The sequence below is a fragment of the Topomyia yanbarensis genome, chromosome 1 (genome assembly GCF_030247195.1).
Source record: "Topomyia yanbarensis strain Yona2022 chromosome 1, ASM3024719v1, whole genome shotgun sequence".
NCBI classification, from domain to species: domain Eukaryota; kingdom Metazoa; phylum Arthropoda; class Insecta; order Diptera; family Culicidae; genus Topomyia; species Topomyia yanbarensis.
In genome coordinates, this window is record NC_080670.1 from 11,937,895 (window position 1) to 11,958,944 (window position 21,050).

General features: G+C 36.2%; 1 protein-coding gene across 2 annotated transcripts in view; it reads left to right on the plus strand.

Moving 5' to 3' along the window:
• Window positions 1-15,598: 15,598 nt before the first annotated feature.
• Window positions 15,599-21,050, plus strand: part of LOC131676905 (scavenger receptor class B member 1-like) — a 38,285-nt gene continuing 32,833 nt past the window's right edge. The window contains exon 1 of one of the 2 annotated variants that reach the window (XM_058956303.1): window positions 15,599-15,980. The gene's annotated coding sequence lies outside the window, so the exon portion shown is untranslated. The remainder of the gene's footprint in view (window positions 15,981-21,050) is intronic. The other variant, XM_058956302.1, reaches the window with a different exon arrangement.

The window sequence follows — 21,050 nt, forward strand, 5'->3', positions numbered from 1 at the left end:
GATCCACCCCCGTTTACTGTCTGCACAAAATATGTTTATATACACACAAAACAAAATAATAAAGACAATGTCCCTGCTTCTTTTGATTCTACGGAAACTAGTAGCAGTAATTCTCGATCTTAATTTAAATTTTAATAACATGAAATTATAGCAATGTGTTCCAATATCATCGCCATCTCGTAAATCCATGGAATCGAACAACGAGAAGTAAATATCGTATATTAGCATAGCGAAAAAAAGTTTGCGAGAGAAATAATGAAATTGCATTTACATGCATGCTGTGGTTTAGAAAGTAGCATCACTCTCTCGTCTTTTTAGCTTGATTTTGGTACATGAAAAAGACATTTTCGATTTGGCTACGAAGTGTTGAATTGTTTTGATATTTTTTTGTTTCTTACGACTAATTTGTCTTTTGCGGCATTTTGAATTTTAATTCGCGTTGGATTGATTATGTTACTTTTTTGACTGGGAACTAGGGTGGTTCTTCAGGACAGATATCAATGAAAATGGTCACCTTAAATTTTCGCATAAAGTCTTACATAAAATGCTTATTACATCGAAAAATGAATCTATGCAATTTTTTAGCTCAATCGGACATCATTAAGGGGGGGGGGGGGCAGCGTTTGAATATTGATTTCATAATATTCCAAAAACTGCAACATGAAATGGTGAAAATCGATTTTTTTGTCGAAATATATCTAAAAGTAACATGAAATATCAGCATGTAGTGTCAAAACAAATAAAAACCGCTAAAAACAAATTTAATTTTTTCTAGTTCCAAGGAATTAGAAATTTTTGAAAAAAAAAACTCGAAAATCAAATTTTTTTTGTAATGCCTCATAATTTAAAAAAAAAATTCCAGCGAACTGGGCTTGGGAGCAGAACAAATAAAAAGATGGCAGGGATTTAGGGTTCCAACTAAATCGTCGTGAAGAAATTTTTGAGATAAATTGGAACGAAACAGTTTAAAACCAAAGTTCTGTGAAATTTTTAAAAATAACATTTTTTAGATTAAATTGTTTTGCTCCCAATCAATCTCAGTTCGTTGGGAAAACTCGATCAAAAATACTCATTTTCACCTAAAAGATGTATTTTTTTAAATTTCACAAAATTTTGGTTTTAAACTGTGAAGTCCCGTACAATTTTTTTTAATTTCTTCGTGATCATTTAGTTGGAACCCTAAATCCTTGCAATCTTTTTATTTGTTCTGCTCCCAAGCCCAGTTGGATGGGAAAATTTGATCACAAATGCCCATTTTCACCTAAAACATGCATTTTTTAGAAATTTCACAAAAGTTTGGTTTTAAACTTTGGAGTTCCGTTTCAATTTTTTCTAAAGTCTTTTCACATTGATGTAGTTGGAGCACTTAATCCCTGCTATCTTTTTATTTTTTTATTCCCAAGTCCAGTTCGTTGGGAATTTTTTTTGAAATCATGAAGCATTACAATACAATTTTTGATTTTCAATTTTTTTTCGACAATTTCTAAGTCCTTGGAACTAAAAAAAATTAAAGTTGTTTTCGTTTGTTTCTATGCTAGAGGCTGATGTTTCATGTTATTTTTAGACATATTTTGACAAAAAATCGATTTTCAATGTTTCATGTACATTTTCCCCTCTTTGGATTTTTTGGAATATTATGAAATCAATATTCAAACGCCGCACCCCCTTAATAATGTCCGATTGAGCTTAAAAATTGCATAGATTCCTTTTTCGATGTAATGAGCATTTTATGTAAGACTTTATGCGAAAATTTAAGATGACCATTTTCATTGATATCTGCTCTGTAGAACCACCCTAGTTCTCCATACAAACTTTGGTTTTAAACTGTGAAGCCCAGTTCCATTTTTTTTTAAATTTCTTCCTGAGATCCCAAACATTCGCCATTTTTTCGATCAGCTTCTACATTTTTTTAATTTTGTTTCGCAGTGTAATCAATGTAGGAAATTGCACAACACATTTGCACGAACTCGAATGGAAGAGGTGTTAGATGTAACCCTCTGCTCTGATGGTATTACACATGAGTACCTAATGAGCTCGAACCGTCATTATCTGATCATAAGTACAATTTTAGCCGACTGAGTAGTAAGGAGCATTAGAGTGACATGAAAAAAATACTACCATCGGCCTACCCCTGAGTAGATAACTAGTCCCACCAGAAATGTCTGCTTCAAATTTGAACGAAATCGGACAAGATTAACTACCGGACCAACAGCTTAAAATTTTTCTATAATTTATATAGAGAAATTCACTAGCTCGCATTTTCACCGCTATGTGACACTGTCTGAATCAGATTTCTACTGCAAGTTGCACTAGGAACGATGATTTGATTGACAACAACGTTGTTGAAGACTGCAAATCAATACTGCTTTGATATGATAAGTTATTAATATAAGAACGAAGTGGTGTCTGAGTCAGTTTTTCATGAGGCCTAACAGTGCATTGTAGTATCAGTAGTCGATTCCACGAACTTTATATTTTTGTGAAATAATTGTTCGGTTTAGTTGAACTAAAATCTTTTCAAGCACACTTGGATAGATTTTACTTTACAATATGAGTTATGCTTTGGTTAAGAAAATTTGTTGTTGAACAGATATTTTGCAGCAACTCTTTTGAACATGTCAATATTCTATCTCTCTTCTTTGAAAATTAAGTTTAGCGCTCTTTAATCAATGAAATGTGGAACTAAAATTTTGTAGCTGAAATAATAACTTTTCATCTCAAAGCTAGATTGACTTGCAGTCTTCAACAAAGTTGCAGTCAATTAAATTGACTTTCCTAGTTGGTACTTGTAGTGAGAATCTGATGCAGGCAGGGCCAGCTAGCGGTGAAAATGCGAGGACGCGATTTATCCATACAAATTGCAGAAAAATTTCACACAAACTTGAAGCACGTTGGTCCAGTAATTAAGCTTGTCAAATTTAGTTCAACTTTGGAGCAAAGAATCTTGGTGGGAATAGAAATCGATTCACGGGCGGCCGGGGTGAGTTTTCAAAAATTATTTTTTTCTGAACAGTCTAATGAACATTGGAAGGATGGGTTCATTATTAGGGATTTATCGCCTTTTCACTTTAGATATAAAACCCTGCATTCTCATAAAATAATTGTGGTACATCGAAAATTTCAGACGCGGAACACACACCTGGAAATTTTTAAACTTTAAGATTGTTCCAGTTTCGAGTGGGTAATTACCCACTCGGGTATTTTCGAGTCGGTAGTACTACCCACGTAATCCGCCAGTTCTGAGCCAATCAACAAATAACGGCATTGTACCAACAAGGAACTGTTATGTTAGTATTGTCAATATACCGCAATCGGATTGTAAAATTGCGAATCTACGCATCCCCTTCAGAAGATTTTGCCCTACAACGACCATTGTTTGCTAATGTTTTAAGTACCATAAATCGCAACTCAACGGGCATAACGTTACATGGATGAACAAACAATTACTAATCAGCCGGCGCTGCGGGATTGCCACGATAGAGACACAAACGCATTGCTTTCTCAACTGATTACAATGCAAATTGGCTTTCCGCGATTCTCACCGCCGCCGCCGTAACAGCCGCAGATTTTTTTTCTGTCCGCCAACCTGCCCACAGATAAGCTAGTTTGATTTAATTAGTTGTATTACCACCATACTATTGACGATTCAACTGCCGATAATGTGTTTACATAACGATAAACGATAAATTTATTTCCGGAAGGCAGCCAGATGGCGAACGACCGGGTAATCTAACCGTTTCCGAGGGTATTTGGAACGGAATCCGATGCCTCCGCAAGTTTCATTGATAAAAAATAATTAGTTGTCCGGTCGCCTCGCAGCAATTTGAATGCCCGACGAGATGCGGAGATCGTATCGGGAGCGCATGCGTTTGAAGTCTCCCACTCCCCCCCCAAATGACGACAGTGCCGTCTAGTGTGGAGTAGTGCGCTCAGTAGTAGCACGTACTCTAATGACAAATGGCCGTTACATCGAGAGAAGCGCGCGTACGCTGGCCCGTGCAAGGTTGTTCACACTAAATACTTCACAGGTCTCGACGATTGGCGAAGTGGTGTGGTGGGTGCAAATACATACATTATAATAAATTGTAATTACTTTATCTCGAGTCCGCGTGATCTTATGATTGTTATTTAATAAACGTCTTGACAGGTTTCTGTAGTGCGCAGTAATTTAATCGGTTTTTCTATCAATCGGTATTGCATAATTGAATGTGCTGTATGTACTTCCAAGTGGTTGTCGAATACCAGAGTACCGCAGTGTTGGACCATGAACGAGAGCAGGTTAGAAAGAGGCGATGGACATGGGACCGGATGACGGCGCGCTCGGTTTCCCGATAGGCTATTTTGAAGATCAAAGTCACTTGCAGCCAGGACCGGTTTCCCTTTCAGTGTTTACATAAATGAAAAATTATATAGCTGCGTTAGAAAGGAATGCGTTTTTTTTGTCGTCTGTTACACGAGGCGGGTTACGCATGTTGATTGCTGGAGGGTTGCTTCTACGCGATACGTTTTATAATTTATGCACGATGCACTTCCTGTTCAGTCACTGCAGGTAATAGGTCTATTGTGGTTCCAATAACAGCAAACGGATTCTATGGAAGAAGTAGGTACACTTTTTCGAAGATTTTTAAAATGTTCTTGTTATGGTCGTAACAGGAGTCATTGGCTAAAATTTAAACTCCTGTGAATAAGAGAATAATCCACAACAGCATACATTGTGTATTTCCAAGGATTTCCCTACACTCAACCTATAATTACACCTGACATCACCTGCACTAATGGCTCTCGTTCCGTCAAAGGCTGCCCATAAATGAATGATTAATTTGATAACGCGTGTGTAATCTTTTGCCCAGTTAGTGGCACGTTTTCCTATGGAATTTGTTAATGCTACCGACCAATAGGTGTTATTCTGTCTCTGCTGCACATTTGTGTAATGATTAGGGAAAAAGATTCTCAGAAAAGGATCAAGAAATGTGATCCAAGAATTAATATACTAGTGTGTGTCTTGATCCGACGCTAAATAAGCAAAAAAAAAAAAACGAACGTCATCAGGCTGTCTCGATTGAAGGAAACACGAAAGATGTTAAGTTGTAACACTTAATTTTACTACCTTTTTTGCCTTTTCGACACAACCGGCAATCACCCGATCTACTTACGCTTATTGTGGTTTGTGACGCAAGCTAAATTTAGCTGGCTTCAGAAAGCCTACCCCAACTTTTCCTCCCGTGGCAACGAATAAGATTGTCCGCGTTAAGTTGTCAAGTTCCTTTCCTCGAAAAGGAATGCTAGGGTGAAGGGTCTTTCCGACACGAATCAACAACTTAGATGCAATTTAATAACCATCAGTCGTCACCAAAGGGCAGTCTCGGGGGTCACCGAAGCTGTTTTGTGTGCACATTCTCACTCAAAATGATCAATGGTGGTGTGAATGTTCAAACAATGAATTCTATTTCGCCCGGAAGACTAGCACTGGGTGACTAGAATATAATTAGCTCTTGATTGAGTTTCGCTAGAGGTCGATAGGTACCTGTCAAGGTATACAATTCGATTAATTACGAAGCGCGGATTGTTTGCCATAGGTCCGATCAGATCAGAGAAAGATTTGTCGGTGAAATATAATAGAAATATTTTTAAAATGTTTCACTCAAATTGGCTTTTTATTATCGCCCATATTCATTAAGACCAACTAGGTCAGATGAAAATAAATAAATAAATAAATAAATATAATTTTGATCAATGCAACAGGAAGGAGTATTACTAAATGTATGTGGTAGCATAATTATGCCTTTCTCATTTATGCAAACTACTCAGCTTATAGACAGCCTTATAACGAATGCATTAAGGGCATGTTCAGGAGCGTTTTATTTTGTATAGGAGTTTCAAAATAGAACTGGAACTGAAACATTCACATCCCCAGCAGAGCGTTTTGTTTTATAATTTCGAACAGTTTTGTTTTAAAATTTAAAACTGTTATACGACGGCGTACTATTTGTTTCTGATTTTAAAACACGTTTAGAACTGTATTTTAAATACATGGAGAGTACTCAGCACAGACACTTAGACCCGATAGACCGGGGAAAAATAAATTTGAATGCAGCAACGCTAAAGGCATCGCGAGACATAAATTCTAAACTGAATGGAACACCCGCGAAAACTGCTGCTGACGAGACAGCAAGTTCTAGTTTTAAAATTTTCAGTTTTATATTATAGAACTGTCAAAATTATGAATCTAGAAATGAAACACTCCTGAACATGCCCTAAGAAACAACTGATTTTAGCGATTTTTCATACGATTACCCTGCCATCTAGTGGTGAATCCACCTATGCATCATCCTAGCAACCCTGTTGTACACAGAAAAAAACTGACAGCATCAACAGTTGATTTGCATGGTAGCAACAGTCAAGCAACTACGCTCGATGGTTTGTTCGTACTGCCAGCTCCACCATGGAATGAAGAATCGTGAGGCACTTCAAACCCACTTGGCAGTTACCTAGACCCTTGACCCAAAAATTACATACAACTTGTATTTACGGTTAAAACGACTGATGTCCTGGATGTACAGTACTGCTGGATTGCCGATTAAACCATACCATAGCGAAATTGAATCTGAATCTGAAAATTCCTATATGTTTTTTTTCTCAAGGAAGTCACATAAAACAAATGATCTTTAGTTTATTCATCAGCGATCTGTTGTTTTATTCAGTCTGTATATTTGGAAAGCCACGATAGCATTACAGCTTGAAGGTGCCAAGTTTTTGATTTTACAATTTAAATTTCTTAAAATTAGGTGAATACAATATGATATTTTTAAAACTACATTTGAAAACTAAGGACCAATTTTACACTAACTTAAAATAAGGGACAATTAATTCAAATGTTATTATGTTATTCAATTTGCTTTTGTCTACAGCTGGGCCAATTACCAAACGTGCCAAATTTGCTTGTGTGAATTTGAATTTGACACAAAAACTCGGTGGCCTTTTACTTTCTCGTTCAATCGGCCCCCCTCCGTCAGTGTATTTCTACCATTTTACCAAGGATTTCTTGAGCCGTCAGTTCCGGAGTTGTTAAGATGAAATGATTTTTTTAGGATGTTTTCCGACTTTTCATTTTGATATGCATAAATGAAAAATTCAGAAATGTTGAATATATGCCATTTGACCGAATGGTCCATTCAACCGAATACCGTTTGGCCGAATATTATTAGACCGAAAGGATTGTTTGGCCAAAACTATTAGGCCACTTGGCCGAATGCCACTTGGCAGAATGCCGCTTGGCCGAATGCCGCTTGGCAGAATGCCGCTTGGCCGAATGCCATTTGGCCGAATGCCATTTAGCCGAATGGCCTTTAACCGAATGTCATTTAGCCGAATGTCAGTTGGCCGAAATAAATTTGGCCGATTGCCACTTGGCCGATTGCCACTTGGCCGAATGTCATTTATCCGAATGTCCTTTAACTGAATGTCATTTAGCCGAATGTCAGTTTGCCCAATTCCGTTTGGCCGAATTTCATTTAGTCGAATGCAATCGACAAGAGTGAAAAAGTTTCATTTTTTCATTACTTTGAATTTAGGGCTAAGACTGTGTTATCGATACTGGAGGAAGGTAATTTTTTGATTCGAATAATAGATGATATTATGATTCTAAAATGAAAGTATATTTGCCTGAAGTACCAGTAATCGAGAAACTGCACAACAAAAAAAACTTTTCTTTGAATAACTATAAAGAAGGCCACAACTTCATTATCGAAAAAATAGTTTAAAGATGATGAATGTATAAATAATAAAATACGTAAAATATTTTTTAAATACTACGCTCAGCTCATACACTTTACATATCATCCCGGATAGAATTTTACAATAGCATTTACCCTACAAACAATCATAAAACAATAAATATTATAGTTATTACTGTTTCAACATTGTTCGATGCCAAGTTCTCACAGTAGATTTACAATAAAATTTCATGTAACAATAAATTTCACTGTTCGGCAAAAAACTGATACAGTGTATTCACATTAAATTTTACTGCTTTCGAGAAAAATATGTATGGAGAAAAATTGATTTTTTTAATGTTAAGATACATAACCACCCCCATTTTTCACTGTAAAAGTCTATTTTACATTGAAATTTACTGTAAAAACGTTAAAGTTTATTGTGTTTGTATTGTAGCATAACACTAAAACTTACTGTAAATTATTGTAAAATTACTGTACTGTCACAGTGAAAATCATAGTTTTTTTACTGTACATTTCTATTCGGGATAGTTCTTTAGTTGGGTCTTGTGAAATTTGAATCTGACCTTTTTTAACTTTATGTAGAATGAAAAAAGAGATATCGCTCAATTTTTTAGACATATTTGACAATCTATACATATAAAAGTCAAAGTTTGTATGTATATGATTTATAGACTCCCAAACGGCTTAACCGATTTCCGTAAAAAATTATACACAGTAGGTATTTGTTATGGGGCGTGTTTGTGTGCTATTAGTTGGAGATTATATACTTTGGAACAAATTGTGTTTTCCTCCTATTTCGTTGAAAATCGCAGCAACGCGCGATGGGTATTAGCTAGTAAGATATAAAATGCACAGCTCATATTAAAAGAAGGAAAATGTCCACTCAACATTCAAAGTATTGTAAAAAACCATAAAATATAAATACAATTTAAACCACGTTTAGGGCTGAAAAGCACTTCATCTTCCTATGGTGCAGCTTGGTTAGCTCTAAAAACTACAATAGAGCTTCTGTTTGCAGGTCAGGTACGGCTCAAAGCAGCGTCTGTGCTCCTAAGCTACTGTCTTGTTAGTACGTCCACGACCGGAAAGGATGCTTGGTGCATACGTTTCGGGATGATCATACCATCTGCGGCGATAGACATGGGCTGGGAAGTTGTTCCCAATTGAGATGGGTGAGATGCAGAAGCTGGTGAAGGGGTATGAGTCGATCAAGCCACGAATGGTAGGTTGAGGATCAAGAGCCGCTTCTTCAACATCAGCATCATCAACGCGCGTATCTCTCATTCTACGCGCAGTTGGAGCTTAAAGATTATCACTAGGAATAGCGACGGTCTGGTTGGACCGGAGGAGGTATATAATCCGGTGATTGAACATTTCAGTGCTCTTCAGGTTACCAATGAAAACGGCCTCCGACATATTGAGTTCGATACCTCCAAAAATATGATCGTACCTGCTTCCAGCAGGACTGATAACAAGGATTTGGGATACCGTAAAGTTGCTGGAGGAGTCGAAGAATAGGATTATCTACCCAATCCACAAGAAAGACGATAAGTTAGACTGTGAACGTTATCGTGCTCTTAGTACCGCCTATCACAAATCATCTTACAGCGACTTTCGCCTATAGCAAATAGATTCGTGGGAAGTTATCAGGCCGGCCTTATTGAAGGATGGATGAAACTAATCCGACGAGTACAACTGAGAGAGGTGCATAGCGAGTACGGTAAATCGATCAAGTTGAAGAGGACCTGAGCAGTCTTCATGCCCTGAGAAGCAGCCATGGACCGAATGAACTGGAGAAGACTTCTACAACGCAAGCCATCACAGTCTTAGACTAAGTAATTCATTGAAGGACGGTCTAGCACGGACCAAATCTTCCGTTTGAAACAATTCCTCGAAAAGTGCCGTGAGTCGTATTGTGACGATCAATGGCGATGCGTTCGAGTTAGTCCACAAATTTGTTTATCTCGGCTCACTGGTTACTATGCGAAAAATCATAATAGTCGTGAGATCCGGAGGCGTACAATGAGTGGAAGTCGTGCATGCTACGGGCTTCACAAGAAGCTGCGGTTGAACAGATTTAGCTCCAGTACAAATCGCTAATTAGACGATTGCTCCCTATGGGCACATGAGACGTAGATAATGTTTAAGGCTGGGAGTTTTTAAGCGATGGATGTTGAGAACAATCATTGGTAGCGCATAGGATGGCGATGAAAACGCTGAGCTGAACAAGTTGCGAGAATATCCTGAGAAAACGGTATTCGAAAGAGAATCCGGTTGGCACAATACGACGACAGGTGCAATGAACAAGATCGTTTCACCAAGTTGATACCTAGGGAAGGACAAGGTGCCCCCACAACTGGAGAGGAGCAGCCATGAACCGAGAGCGTTGGAGGGATATTACGTACCCAGTAATGTTAGAATTGACGTTTTGCCAAGGACAATAAAATAACGAAATGGGTGAAAAGGGGGCATTCGGTTAATTTCTATTTGATTTGAATTAAGCCGCATTTATTTTGTAAGTTCCTAATTTCACTGCCACAGAGATTATCAGCGTGTTACATAGAACTAGTTCTATCTGAAGTCATTGCTTACCACATGCAATACTGAAAAAATCTAACCAACCTTCTAATACACATTTCGCCTAATAGAGCCGCGGCTACATGTTGCCACGGGCGTCATCTTCCTCGATTACAACCACGCCCACAAAGTGGGTAAACAAAACAATCCTACAACGATGGAGAGCACGTGCCGATCAATATGCGCGGTTGTTTCGCTTAGAATTGTCCCATTGCACTTTAATTGATGATTCCAACGTGTGACCCGGGGGGCTGACTAGAGAATAGAATTATATACTGGCCCACCTTTGCATCCTATGCCGGGATCAATGTTTAGGGTCTTCCGCGTGTTGCACTCTACTGGCAACGTGATATTCTGGTGTTTGCTTGTTGATTGCATTGCGGAGGAGAGCTGTGGCAAAGTACCATCTCATATCGTTTGGAATCACTAAGTGTTGATTGGTACCCTCGGGTGGGATAATCAGAATAAATTCAAACTAGACATGCACTGGCTGCGTAGTTGATGGTACAGGGTGAGTTGACCTACCGGGATCGCTCTACGCCTTTCCTACTCAGAAATCCCAACGAAGGCTGCTCGCTATTTTTTAAATTCATATATGCGCAATGGATTGCAAACTGTCATTAGATTACACAGCACCAGGCCATTCAGGCTTCTCCGTTTCATGAGTGTAGTTCAAGGGAAAGCTTACAGTAATAGATATTTAATAACTACCCATTTGCTATCGTTTTACAGGCGCTAGCCGCAATCAGCACCTTTCACGCAAACAACCACGGTTGTCGTGCAAGCTAATGGGGGTTTACATTTTCACTTGCGTCAGAACCACTTCGTCATGTATGTGCCGATCCGGAGTGAGACGTCAGAGTATTTTTTTCACTCTTCTAGTTCTTTAGAATATGTATGTTAGGTCATAATCGTTCCACACTTTCAGGACACTAATAAAATGTCAAATTTAGTTGACTAGAAGGTTTCAACACCTTCCAGACAACTGCCAAGAGATAGTACCCTCGTTGTAGTGCATACATGATTAATTAGCATATATCCAGCTTTAGAACTCAGCCGACGGTTAGTTGATGGATCAAGGTCAAGAAACTTACCTTAGTTTGTTGATTTTATCAGCAGAGTTAGATTGAGTGGGTAGTGCCGCCGATATATAATAATAAAAAAAAAACAAACACACTTGTACGACAAGTTATGGTAATCCAATAAATTAGTTAGCTGTTAAGTACCCTGCAATCGCAAAGTGCACAATGTTCTTGATTTACTGTACGACGTCAGCAGGGGAAGCTTGTTACTTAGCGCCCAATGAACCGCACTCTTCAACTGGTCGGCGTATTGAGCTTCGGAGAATAATTATCTGAGTTGAGTGTTGTCAATTACTAGCCCAACGGAAGGTCGCTTCCGGTGGAGAATGTTGGCATCCGTATTGCAAGTTTGTTGCTTTGAATATCGGGTAAATGAGTTTTGAGCGTCCGTCTGTAGGTAAAATTCACCAAAATAAGTGAAGTGTGACACTAGCTACCTGGCTGACAAATACTGGTCTGAATATTTTAATTGAATAAGTTTTACTTTTCTTTTCGAAAACATTTTTGGAATTATTTGTCTAATAAATTTTTTAACATGGTACATATTGTTATAGTTTGAACCATTTCATTTTCGTGCTACTGCTTTGTATTGGACTCATTAATATATATCTCCGGAACGAAAAATTCGAACGAAACAATTTGCAAGCCATAAGGATACATGGAAAGAGACTACTTTGCAATCGACTGAATGCACGGCTTTTGTGCTATCGACAATAAAATAATCCTAGACACTTCACACTACCTTCTTTTTTATACTATACAAATATATACATTGAAATATCTACTTGTCTCATTTACGAGTCACATTTTTTCTTTCTCTCTCTCTCTCTCTGTCGTACAATATCAACTCAAACAAACTTTTTGCACAAGAATATGAGACGAAATATTTTTAGTCACCTGTTTATATTACACCTTCCCGTAAACCATTTATTTCGTTCATTATTCTCTATATTCATTTAAGTTAATTTTATTCATTTTATCTATTTTATTCGTTTCATTCTTTTGATTAGTCAGTCAGTTAGCATTAAGTTTATTTTATTAAGTTTTCATTTTATGAAATTTATCCATTTTTTCCAGTTCATATTTTTTTTCAGCTTTCTCATTCTAATATTCTTCTTATTTCTTTCATTCATTCATTTTAATGTTTTCAGCAAAGTTATTGATTTGATACAGTGTACTTTATTCTATTAATCATTCAACTTTTTTTTAATATTGTTTAATTTTTCATTTTAGTAATTAGGTTCTTTTTATTGCGCTTATTTTTTCTTTTATTATTTATTTTATAAATTCTGTTCAATTTTTTCGCTTCATGGATTGTATTAATTTTATCCATTTTATTTATATTTTTTTATTTTATTAAATATATGATTTTCGTCCATTTTATTTATCTTATTCGTTTTATTCATATTACTTAATTTAGTTACTTGTTTCATTTCAGCGATTTTGTTCGTTTTATTCATTATATTCATTTAATTTCTTTCGTTTATTTTTTGTTTTATTTATTTTATTCAAAACATCCATTTAATTCGTTTTATTCATTTTACATGTTTTCCATTTAATTCATATTGTTCATTTTTTTATTATAACTATCTTATAATTTTATTTATTTCTTTAACTTTATTTTTTTATTTGATTCACATAATGCACTTATTTAATTTAATTAACATAATCAAATAAATTAGTTTAATTCACTTTTATAATCTATTTCGTTTCGTTCAAATGAATTATTTAATTCCTTTAATTAATTAAATTCATTTAGCTCATGTTGTTCATATAATTCATTTAATTTTTTTAATTATATTAATAATTTTAGATAATTCAATTGATTTAGTAAATTTAATTACTTCAAATAATTGAAATAATTTAATAATTTTAATTAATATAAATAATTTTATTATTTTAATTGAAATTAAATTTAATTAATTTAATTTATTTAAATAATTTAGCGCGGTTTAGTAATTGCATTCATTTTATTCATTTAGCTTATTTTTTTCTCATTTTATTTTATTCAAATTAGTCATTTAAATCAGTTCATTCATTTAATATGTTTTTTAGTTTCATTCATCTTGTTCATTTTATTGATTTTATTAATTCTATAAATTTTATTGCACTATGCTATACTTCTCCTAGGTGGAGAAAAATTTTGAGTAAAAAACTATTTTTTCTCCACTAAGGAGAAAATTGTTTTAAACCACTTTGCGCGTTAAGAACACGAAACCTATAACTAAATTAGCTATTGGAGACGTTTCGAGCTCCTCTAATCAGAATCCGACACTAACTTAGTTAACGGACTAAGCTAGCGCCGGATTGACGCTAGCTCCAAAAAACGAAAACACGATTTGTGTTTCTGAGCAAACCTCTAGTCCTACGTGATATCCCGTAAGAAAAGAAGTTCTGTTTAAGCTGATGAGAATTAATGAACCGAAACTTGGTATGGCTTAGCAGGCCAATGCAGTAAGCACTATGCTAGCTTAGTCCGTTAACTAAGTTAGTGTTGGATTCTTATGAGAGGAACTCGAAACGCCTCCAATAACTAATTAAATTTTATTGATTTTATTATTTTTATTGTGTCAATTTAATTCATTTAATACATATAATTGGTCGGTGTTAAGTCAGAGCGGACTAAGTGACAATTTATTGATTTCCAGAAAAACGAGTTTAAATTTTGAATCGCAGCATCCTTTACATTATAATCGGAAATTACTTATCGCCATAACTCCTGCTTACTGTCACATATTTCAAATCTGGCAAAAGTCTAATGTAGATGAAGAAGTTCTTCATCCAATGCTATCATTATCTCATTTTTTAATGTTTTGTGACTTAGTCCGGTCTGACTTAACACCGACCAATTGATTTTATTAACTTAGTCAATATAATTAATTTAATCAATTTAGTTAATTTAAATAATGATTATTTATCAAATTAATTAAATTAGTTTAATTAATTTAACTACTAAATTAATTTAATTATTTTAATTAATTCAACTAATTTAATTAATCTAATTAATTTAATTAGTTTAAAGTAATTAATTATTTAAATTTTTTAATTATTTTAATTAATTTAATTAATTTGGCAGCAAAGGGAAGTAGGTGAATAAACATGGTGAACTTACCTAGGCCACCCTGCCAATAAGGGTCTGCCGATGAGGTAAATATAAGAACTGAAGTAGTGGGAAAACCCTTTAATTACAAGTTATTAGAAATTTTATACATTCTTATACTATGAAGCAGCGTCGCGGATCATGGTCTACCCTTCCGGTTTTTATCTAATTTAAACAAGAATTACCAAAATGTTGTTACAATAATAAAAAAATTCATCCGCACCAACCGCAACGGGTGGTGCGAACAATAAAATAACATAAAAACTAGTGTATTGCAGCCACTACCTAATAAACACTAAGCGCACAAGCAGCAATTATCTGTCGCTGCACTATCCCGCGAGTGGCGTATCCATATGTCCAAGAGAGGGCTAGCGCCAGAAAACAGAGAGTCAATTGAAGAATTATTTATTGTGTTGGTTGGTTGGCTACCCAGCAGCGTCTGATCCGCCACCACTCGTCGGCCTCCGCGTACACTAAATTTATTACACTACCGAACGAAGGCGGACGGGGGATAGTCCATCATTCATCGGCTCTCACGCGCCCCATCGATGACAGGTTGATTAGAATTGAGCCTCTCTGACGCCAACCCGCAAGCCAACTACTTCACTCTCAATTTCACCCTGCATGCACATACGCCTGAGAGAAATATCTCACCCGGCCTATGCCTATTCTTGAGAGAATCTGCTCTCGACGACTCTAGACTATGAATGAATCTACCGAATGGAGGCGCCCGGTTACTGTTACCACGGCACTTGCAGCGAGATCGTGATAAGGGTGGTTGACATGATCATGTTGTACTCGATCGCACTCTCTCTCTCTCTGCCCGGTGTCACCACCCCCACCAGCACCCACCGGAGAGGATCGAACGCGTGGTTGGTTCTCGGTCGGGTCGTGCGTCGGCCAAGATGATGATGATCTCTGAAGTAGAAGTTGTTGCTGCTCGGTTCCGACTTGATCGGGTGTGTTCTTTTCGTAGTTGTAGTTTTTTTTATCGTTCGTTCTTTCTTCCCAGCTTAGTATGCGAGTTCGTTCGGGTGCGCGGGCTGAAATCTTCATATATAAACCGACGTGCTGGTGATGCTGTACTCCTATTTTATCGGTTGGTTTCTAGTGACGAGGATCGCGATCCTCGCTTGGTGCGTACTGGCGGGATTGTATTGTACTGTGCTTAGTACGATGAACTGAACATCTGACGGTTAGTGTGAAATGTGTGTAAAAGTGGAACTTGCGATCCGAAGGATTTGAAGAAAAGGGACCGGAAAAATAGTAACAGACTCGTAGTGATTTCGGTTAAATTTTTTCGCGAGGATACACGTTTCAGCTTTTGTAAGCGCACGGGAATTGTTGTTGAACTTAGTGACACGTGCGAACTGTTTATTGGCTATTGTGCATTGAATAAAGTTGGAAAAACCCGCAGAAAGATCACGGAAAGTAGATTTCGGTGTGAATACAGTTGGCATACAATCATTCTCGTTGCAGTGGTGAGTAAGTTGCGAGTTAATATCTTGTTATTCTGTAATCAGTAGCAATGTTTGATCTCTGGTTTAGATTGTGGAAATTGTAATTGAATAATATGTCTAAGTCTATCACCATAATTGTGGTATTTTTTAGTTATGGTACCATATTTTTTATTTTGTTTGGCTGGATACTATTAAAAGTGTTGGACTACTTTTAGTTGATTGCTAGAACCAAGATCAATTTGTTAAAATTATCAACCTTTTAATTTTAACAGTTAACTTTAACCGTATATCTTTCAACATGAAACAAACATAAAGTTTGGATAAGAATCAATAAAATTGATTTTGGATTAATACTGAATGAAAACTCATTCTCGCTTAGCTGAGATAGGAAAAAATACTTACATTCCATCAGTTGAATTTGAGAGGATCGTTACTGGCACTTACTCTGAATAGTTAATTCGTTATTAATGAGGTAAATGTAATTATTGAAAGGTATTTGATTAGCTAAATATAAATAGCCTAGCGTGACGAACGGTGTACTGCGTAACTTTTCCAGCTTGGTGATATGTCGTATCTAGTGTTTTCTGTCGTTTCTTATGCATTAAGTGATAACAACATTTTTCTCATTGATGCGATGATAAAATTTGACTTCTTTAGGCGGGAAAAAGTAGTTGTGGATGTACCTTCGTTTCTAAAATATTTTTGCTCAGTCAGCTCCAGATAATCGGAGTAACGTCAGCAGCTAGCCTTCTTTTCATCTTGAGAGTTAGTTACAGCTGAAAGCTTAATTTACCAAAGAAATTTGAAATACTAGCCTGACCCCGAAGGCCTTCAAATCAAGAATGTTTGTACAATAATTGGATCGAGCTAGAACTATACCATTTTTACCATTTTTCAAAAAAATGGTAGGTAAAAATAAAACTTACCGTGATGGGGATCCATCGTTGCAGCTTTGGGCTAAAATCACTCAGGCAGGCAATGGGTGAGGGAACAAACAAAACTGGCTCATTCAATGAGTTTCAACGTCGCAAATGCTTAGTGTGGAAGTCTACTGTGACTTAACTTTTTGTCGGTTCCGACAGCATGAAGTAACAAGTTACTTTACGCTTGTCCGGACATGCCGTAGACTCAGGTGATTCGCATTTCTAATGCCAAAAGACCCCGACTCCTACGGTAGCAGACAAAAGGTTAAGTCGCCGGTGAGCTCTAAGCTTGCATATATGATCCTTCCACGCTTTTTTAAACTTTCTCCCTTCAACACCTTGTTCTCCCTTGAGTACTATGACTCTAAATATTGAAAAATATACTTCACCTTCCAGTCCCTTGCTAATTAAATGCCGAAAAAACTGTTGACAAATTGACTCAATAGGTCGTTAACAAAAATGGTTAACAAAAAATGGTAAAAATATCCCTAGCTATTCCATATTTCGTGATTAATCGTGACGGTAATCCTCATGTTCAGACTACGCTGAGTACGTATGAAAATCAAATTGCCAAGTGTTAATTCTGTACCTTGCCTCGTTCCTATAAAATTCTATTACCGTATCAATTATGCTGTCCTGGGCAGGGAGGACTCAATGATGGATCTGAGTGTTTTACTACATCCAAAACCCTGTTCCCTTTCTCACTGTAAGTCAATTATTTCTAACGCTATTCCGCAGCTTGGCTTCGTTTCAAAAATAGCCAAAGATTTAACGGATCCATATTGTCACAAAGTCACTGAAATGCTCACTCGTGCGTCCAGTATAAGAGAATTCACAGTTGTCTGGGCTCCAGATCACTTAATAGACAAAAATTGGCAGGAATGTTAGCTTTTTACTAAAGCAGCTAAATAACTTAGCTTGCAATCTGTTTGGGAAAGATATTGTAGTTTGTGAGATCCTTATTTTCATTCAAATAGCAGGAAGGGTAGTTCTGATTTTGTTAAGGTATTAAATTAAAATTTTGAATGGTTTAAAAAAATATGACTGCTTCAATGAAGTTGTAAAAAAACACATTGTGGACAAATTTACTTAGACACGCAATCTCTATCTTTCATGATTCCATTTCACATAAAACCCAAAAGCAAGCATTGGGGTGTTGCTTAACAGGAGCATTTTATTCTTAAGTATTGTAGGTTTTATTTTTCACTATTTTTTTGGACAACTTTAACTTTTTGGGCCCATATTTGGTTTCCAGAAACCAAAGTAATGAGGACATTTTCATAAAAATAGAGCTATTGCAAATGTTATTTGTTATCTTCGTTACGAACTCATCAAGAAAATACCGTTTTTCGCCATATGAAATGTCACACATTACTAGAAAATTCTAATATAGGTATTTTCTTATAACATGAAATATCCATTTAATAAATAGTCTGTACTTTAAGAAAGTGCTTATAACATTTTAACAAGAGAAGTTAACGGTTTTGTATTTTGAGACAATCTCCTCCAAAACATTTGAAAATCTGTCTAACCTGCAAAAATTATAGGGATACTATTTTTATTAAACAGACAACAGAATACCATTTTTATTAAACAGAGGTCCGGTGTCTTTGACAAATTGTTTAAAGTGTTTTAGTGTTATTCTCCTGAATTTTCAGAATTCTATATCCAATAAATAAAATGTGAATTTTCAGATTTTAGCACAATGATTTATAATTACCTATTATTTAAATTAATAGAAGAGCCTTCACTAGAGCTAAAATTTTTGTTTCATGCTGTCGATTTACAACGTAATTTAAACATATTGCTGACAAGCCTTGCTTAAAAAAAAATTTAATGCAACTTTCCCAGCATTCATTTTTTGCTAATACTCAGGTTTTCTATGCGGGGGATGCGATCGCGTAAAAACCGCGTAAAACACTTCAGTGTGTTTCTTGTAGAACATATTAAAACTCTAGCTTCTGTTGTTAAAAAGATATAAGCTGAAAGTGCTTGTTTGAAAAATTAAAGTTTAAAAAATCACCCCAGAGGCAGGATTGAAACCTGCAACCCTTGGGACTCCGCCCCAATGCACTAACCGTATGATGACGTCCCAGGAAGAACACACGATTGTCGCATTGGTGATAGTGATTATATCACTTGCCACTAAAACGCGATCAAACACAACCGCCGCTGCCACCCACAGAAAGAAGGTTTTTATTTAGTACATTGTAGCTTATCAATATAATTGATGAATAACATAAATAGGGGTTGTCCTTAGTGGTTTCCTTAACATACATCTTAAATAATTTATGTGTATGATTTGCTGATTTTTTTGGGTGGTGTTTCGAGTATGTCTAATAATATTCAGACATTCATTGCAATGATACAAAAATAAATCTATAATGTTAACTTTTGATTTTTTTTCTTAGAAGTATTTCTGAGCGATCCGTTGGACATTACCAAAAATCCTAAATCCAAGTTATAGGTGCTGATGTCAAAACACAAAATGAATTGTATTTGAAAACTCTACCTGTTTCATTGAATAACTTTCATGAGAACTGTGTTCGCTAGCGTCTTGTGATGTATATCTGATAATTGCCTTAAGTAATGTGAGATAGAGTAAATAGAATTTGATCCTTGAGCTGAATTAAAATACCAATTTCATTTTCTAACAACAAGTTGATAGCACGTCTATTTGCAATTTATAGCTTGGAATTGTTGGCGTAGGATTGACGATTATAATAAACATTTATCGCTTCCTAATGACTGTAATTATTATCATTTCTTGTGTTTATGTACAAACAAATCGAGTTATAAAAGGTATGAAGGTCACAAGAATAAACCGTTGGAGCAACAAATAAAATAAGGAAAAGTTTTTTAAGATGCTCATTCAGGAAATGGTAATTCACATGTACCAACAGGGTGTCAGTTTACACAAAATGGAGGACGCAGCTTAAGTATAGAACACATACTATAATTCATAGCAATTCACTTTTGGAATCGAAATAAAGATGTCTTCAAAAAATAGCATTAATATAGTTGCTAGTAGCTTTGTTTACCAAAAACCGACCTTTGGCAAAATCTTCAGTGGTATTCTAAGCTAGCCAATTTTAGATTTTGTAAAGAATATTAAAAAACTGCTTTTTTCATTTCCAAGATGGCCGGTTTTGGAGGTTTTCGCAGTTGAATCTAATTCGCAATAATACTGAAATTGCTTAAATAGTTCAGCAAATATTAGCTTAAATAGTTCAGCAAATATTAGCTTTCATCCCGAGCAAACGAAAAGCCCATAATACCCTCATGGTCATGGGGTTTGACATGGGTGTTTGAAATGGGTTCAAACCATGAAAATACCATCACCATGGTCCGATAGATCCCATATAAAATACCATATGTTGGTGTATTTACGGGTTAACTTTATGGTACCTGATGGTTGTGAATTTTGTCATGGACCATATTTAAGGTCTTTTCAAGGGGCTATGTGGTGTTTGAACCCATGAGTATTTGCTCGGGATAGCAGCTTTTAATCGTACGGCATCATTTTTACATGAAGCGTAACTGAGTTAAGTTCTAACCACAGGTCTGCAGTCAACATGCACGAACTAGCGAAAACAACAATGTAAGGATTAAAAATTTTAATATAAGATGTTCGTAATAGAAAACGTCTCATAAATCAATAACTCTAAGCGACAGAGAAAATATGTTTTCAGTCTGGTTTAACTCTCACTCAGTACAGAAGCTAAAAATCGCTCCACTGCTTTAGCAGGGCACGCAATCAAATCTACCCGTGTGCTGCTTTGTCTATTAGCAAAGACTGCATATCAAGGAGACTGGCAGCTCTGTCCAGAATGTGGAGACAGTATCAGCAACGCCACTCGTGGGTAAAGGTGGTACTTACCATGATAATGCACACACGCACATATACACTTTTACAATAAGCTTCCTACCTTCCTCCAATAGATGCGCTATAACCTCTGTCGCTTCTCGTTTAAATGCAGGAAGGAAAGAGATACCAGTCTTCTGAATATGTACACTAGAGTGCCCAGAAAAATTAGGAATTTTTGAAAACTCAATCGGCCCACCCCTGAGTCGTTTCCTAGTCCCACCAGGAGTACTTACTCCAAATTTGAAGCAAATCGGACAAGTCTAGCTACCGGACCAGCGTGCCTGAAGTTTGCATGAGATTTTTC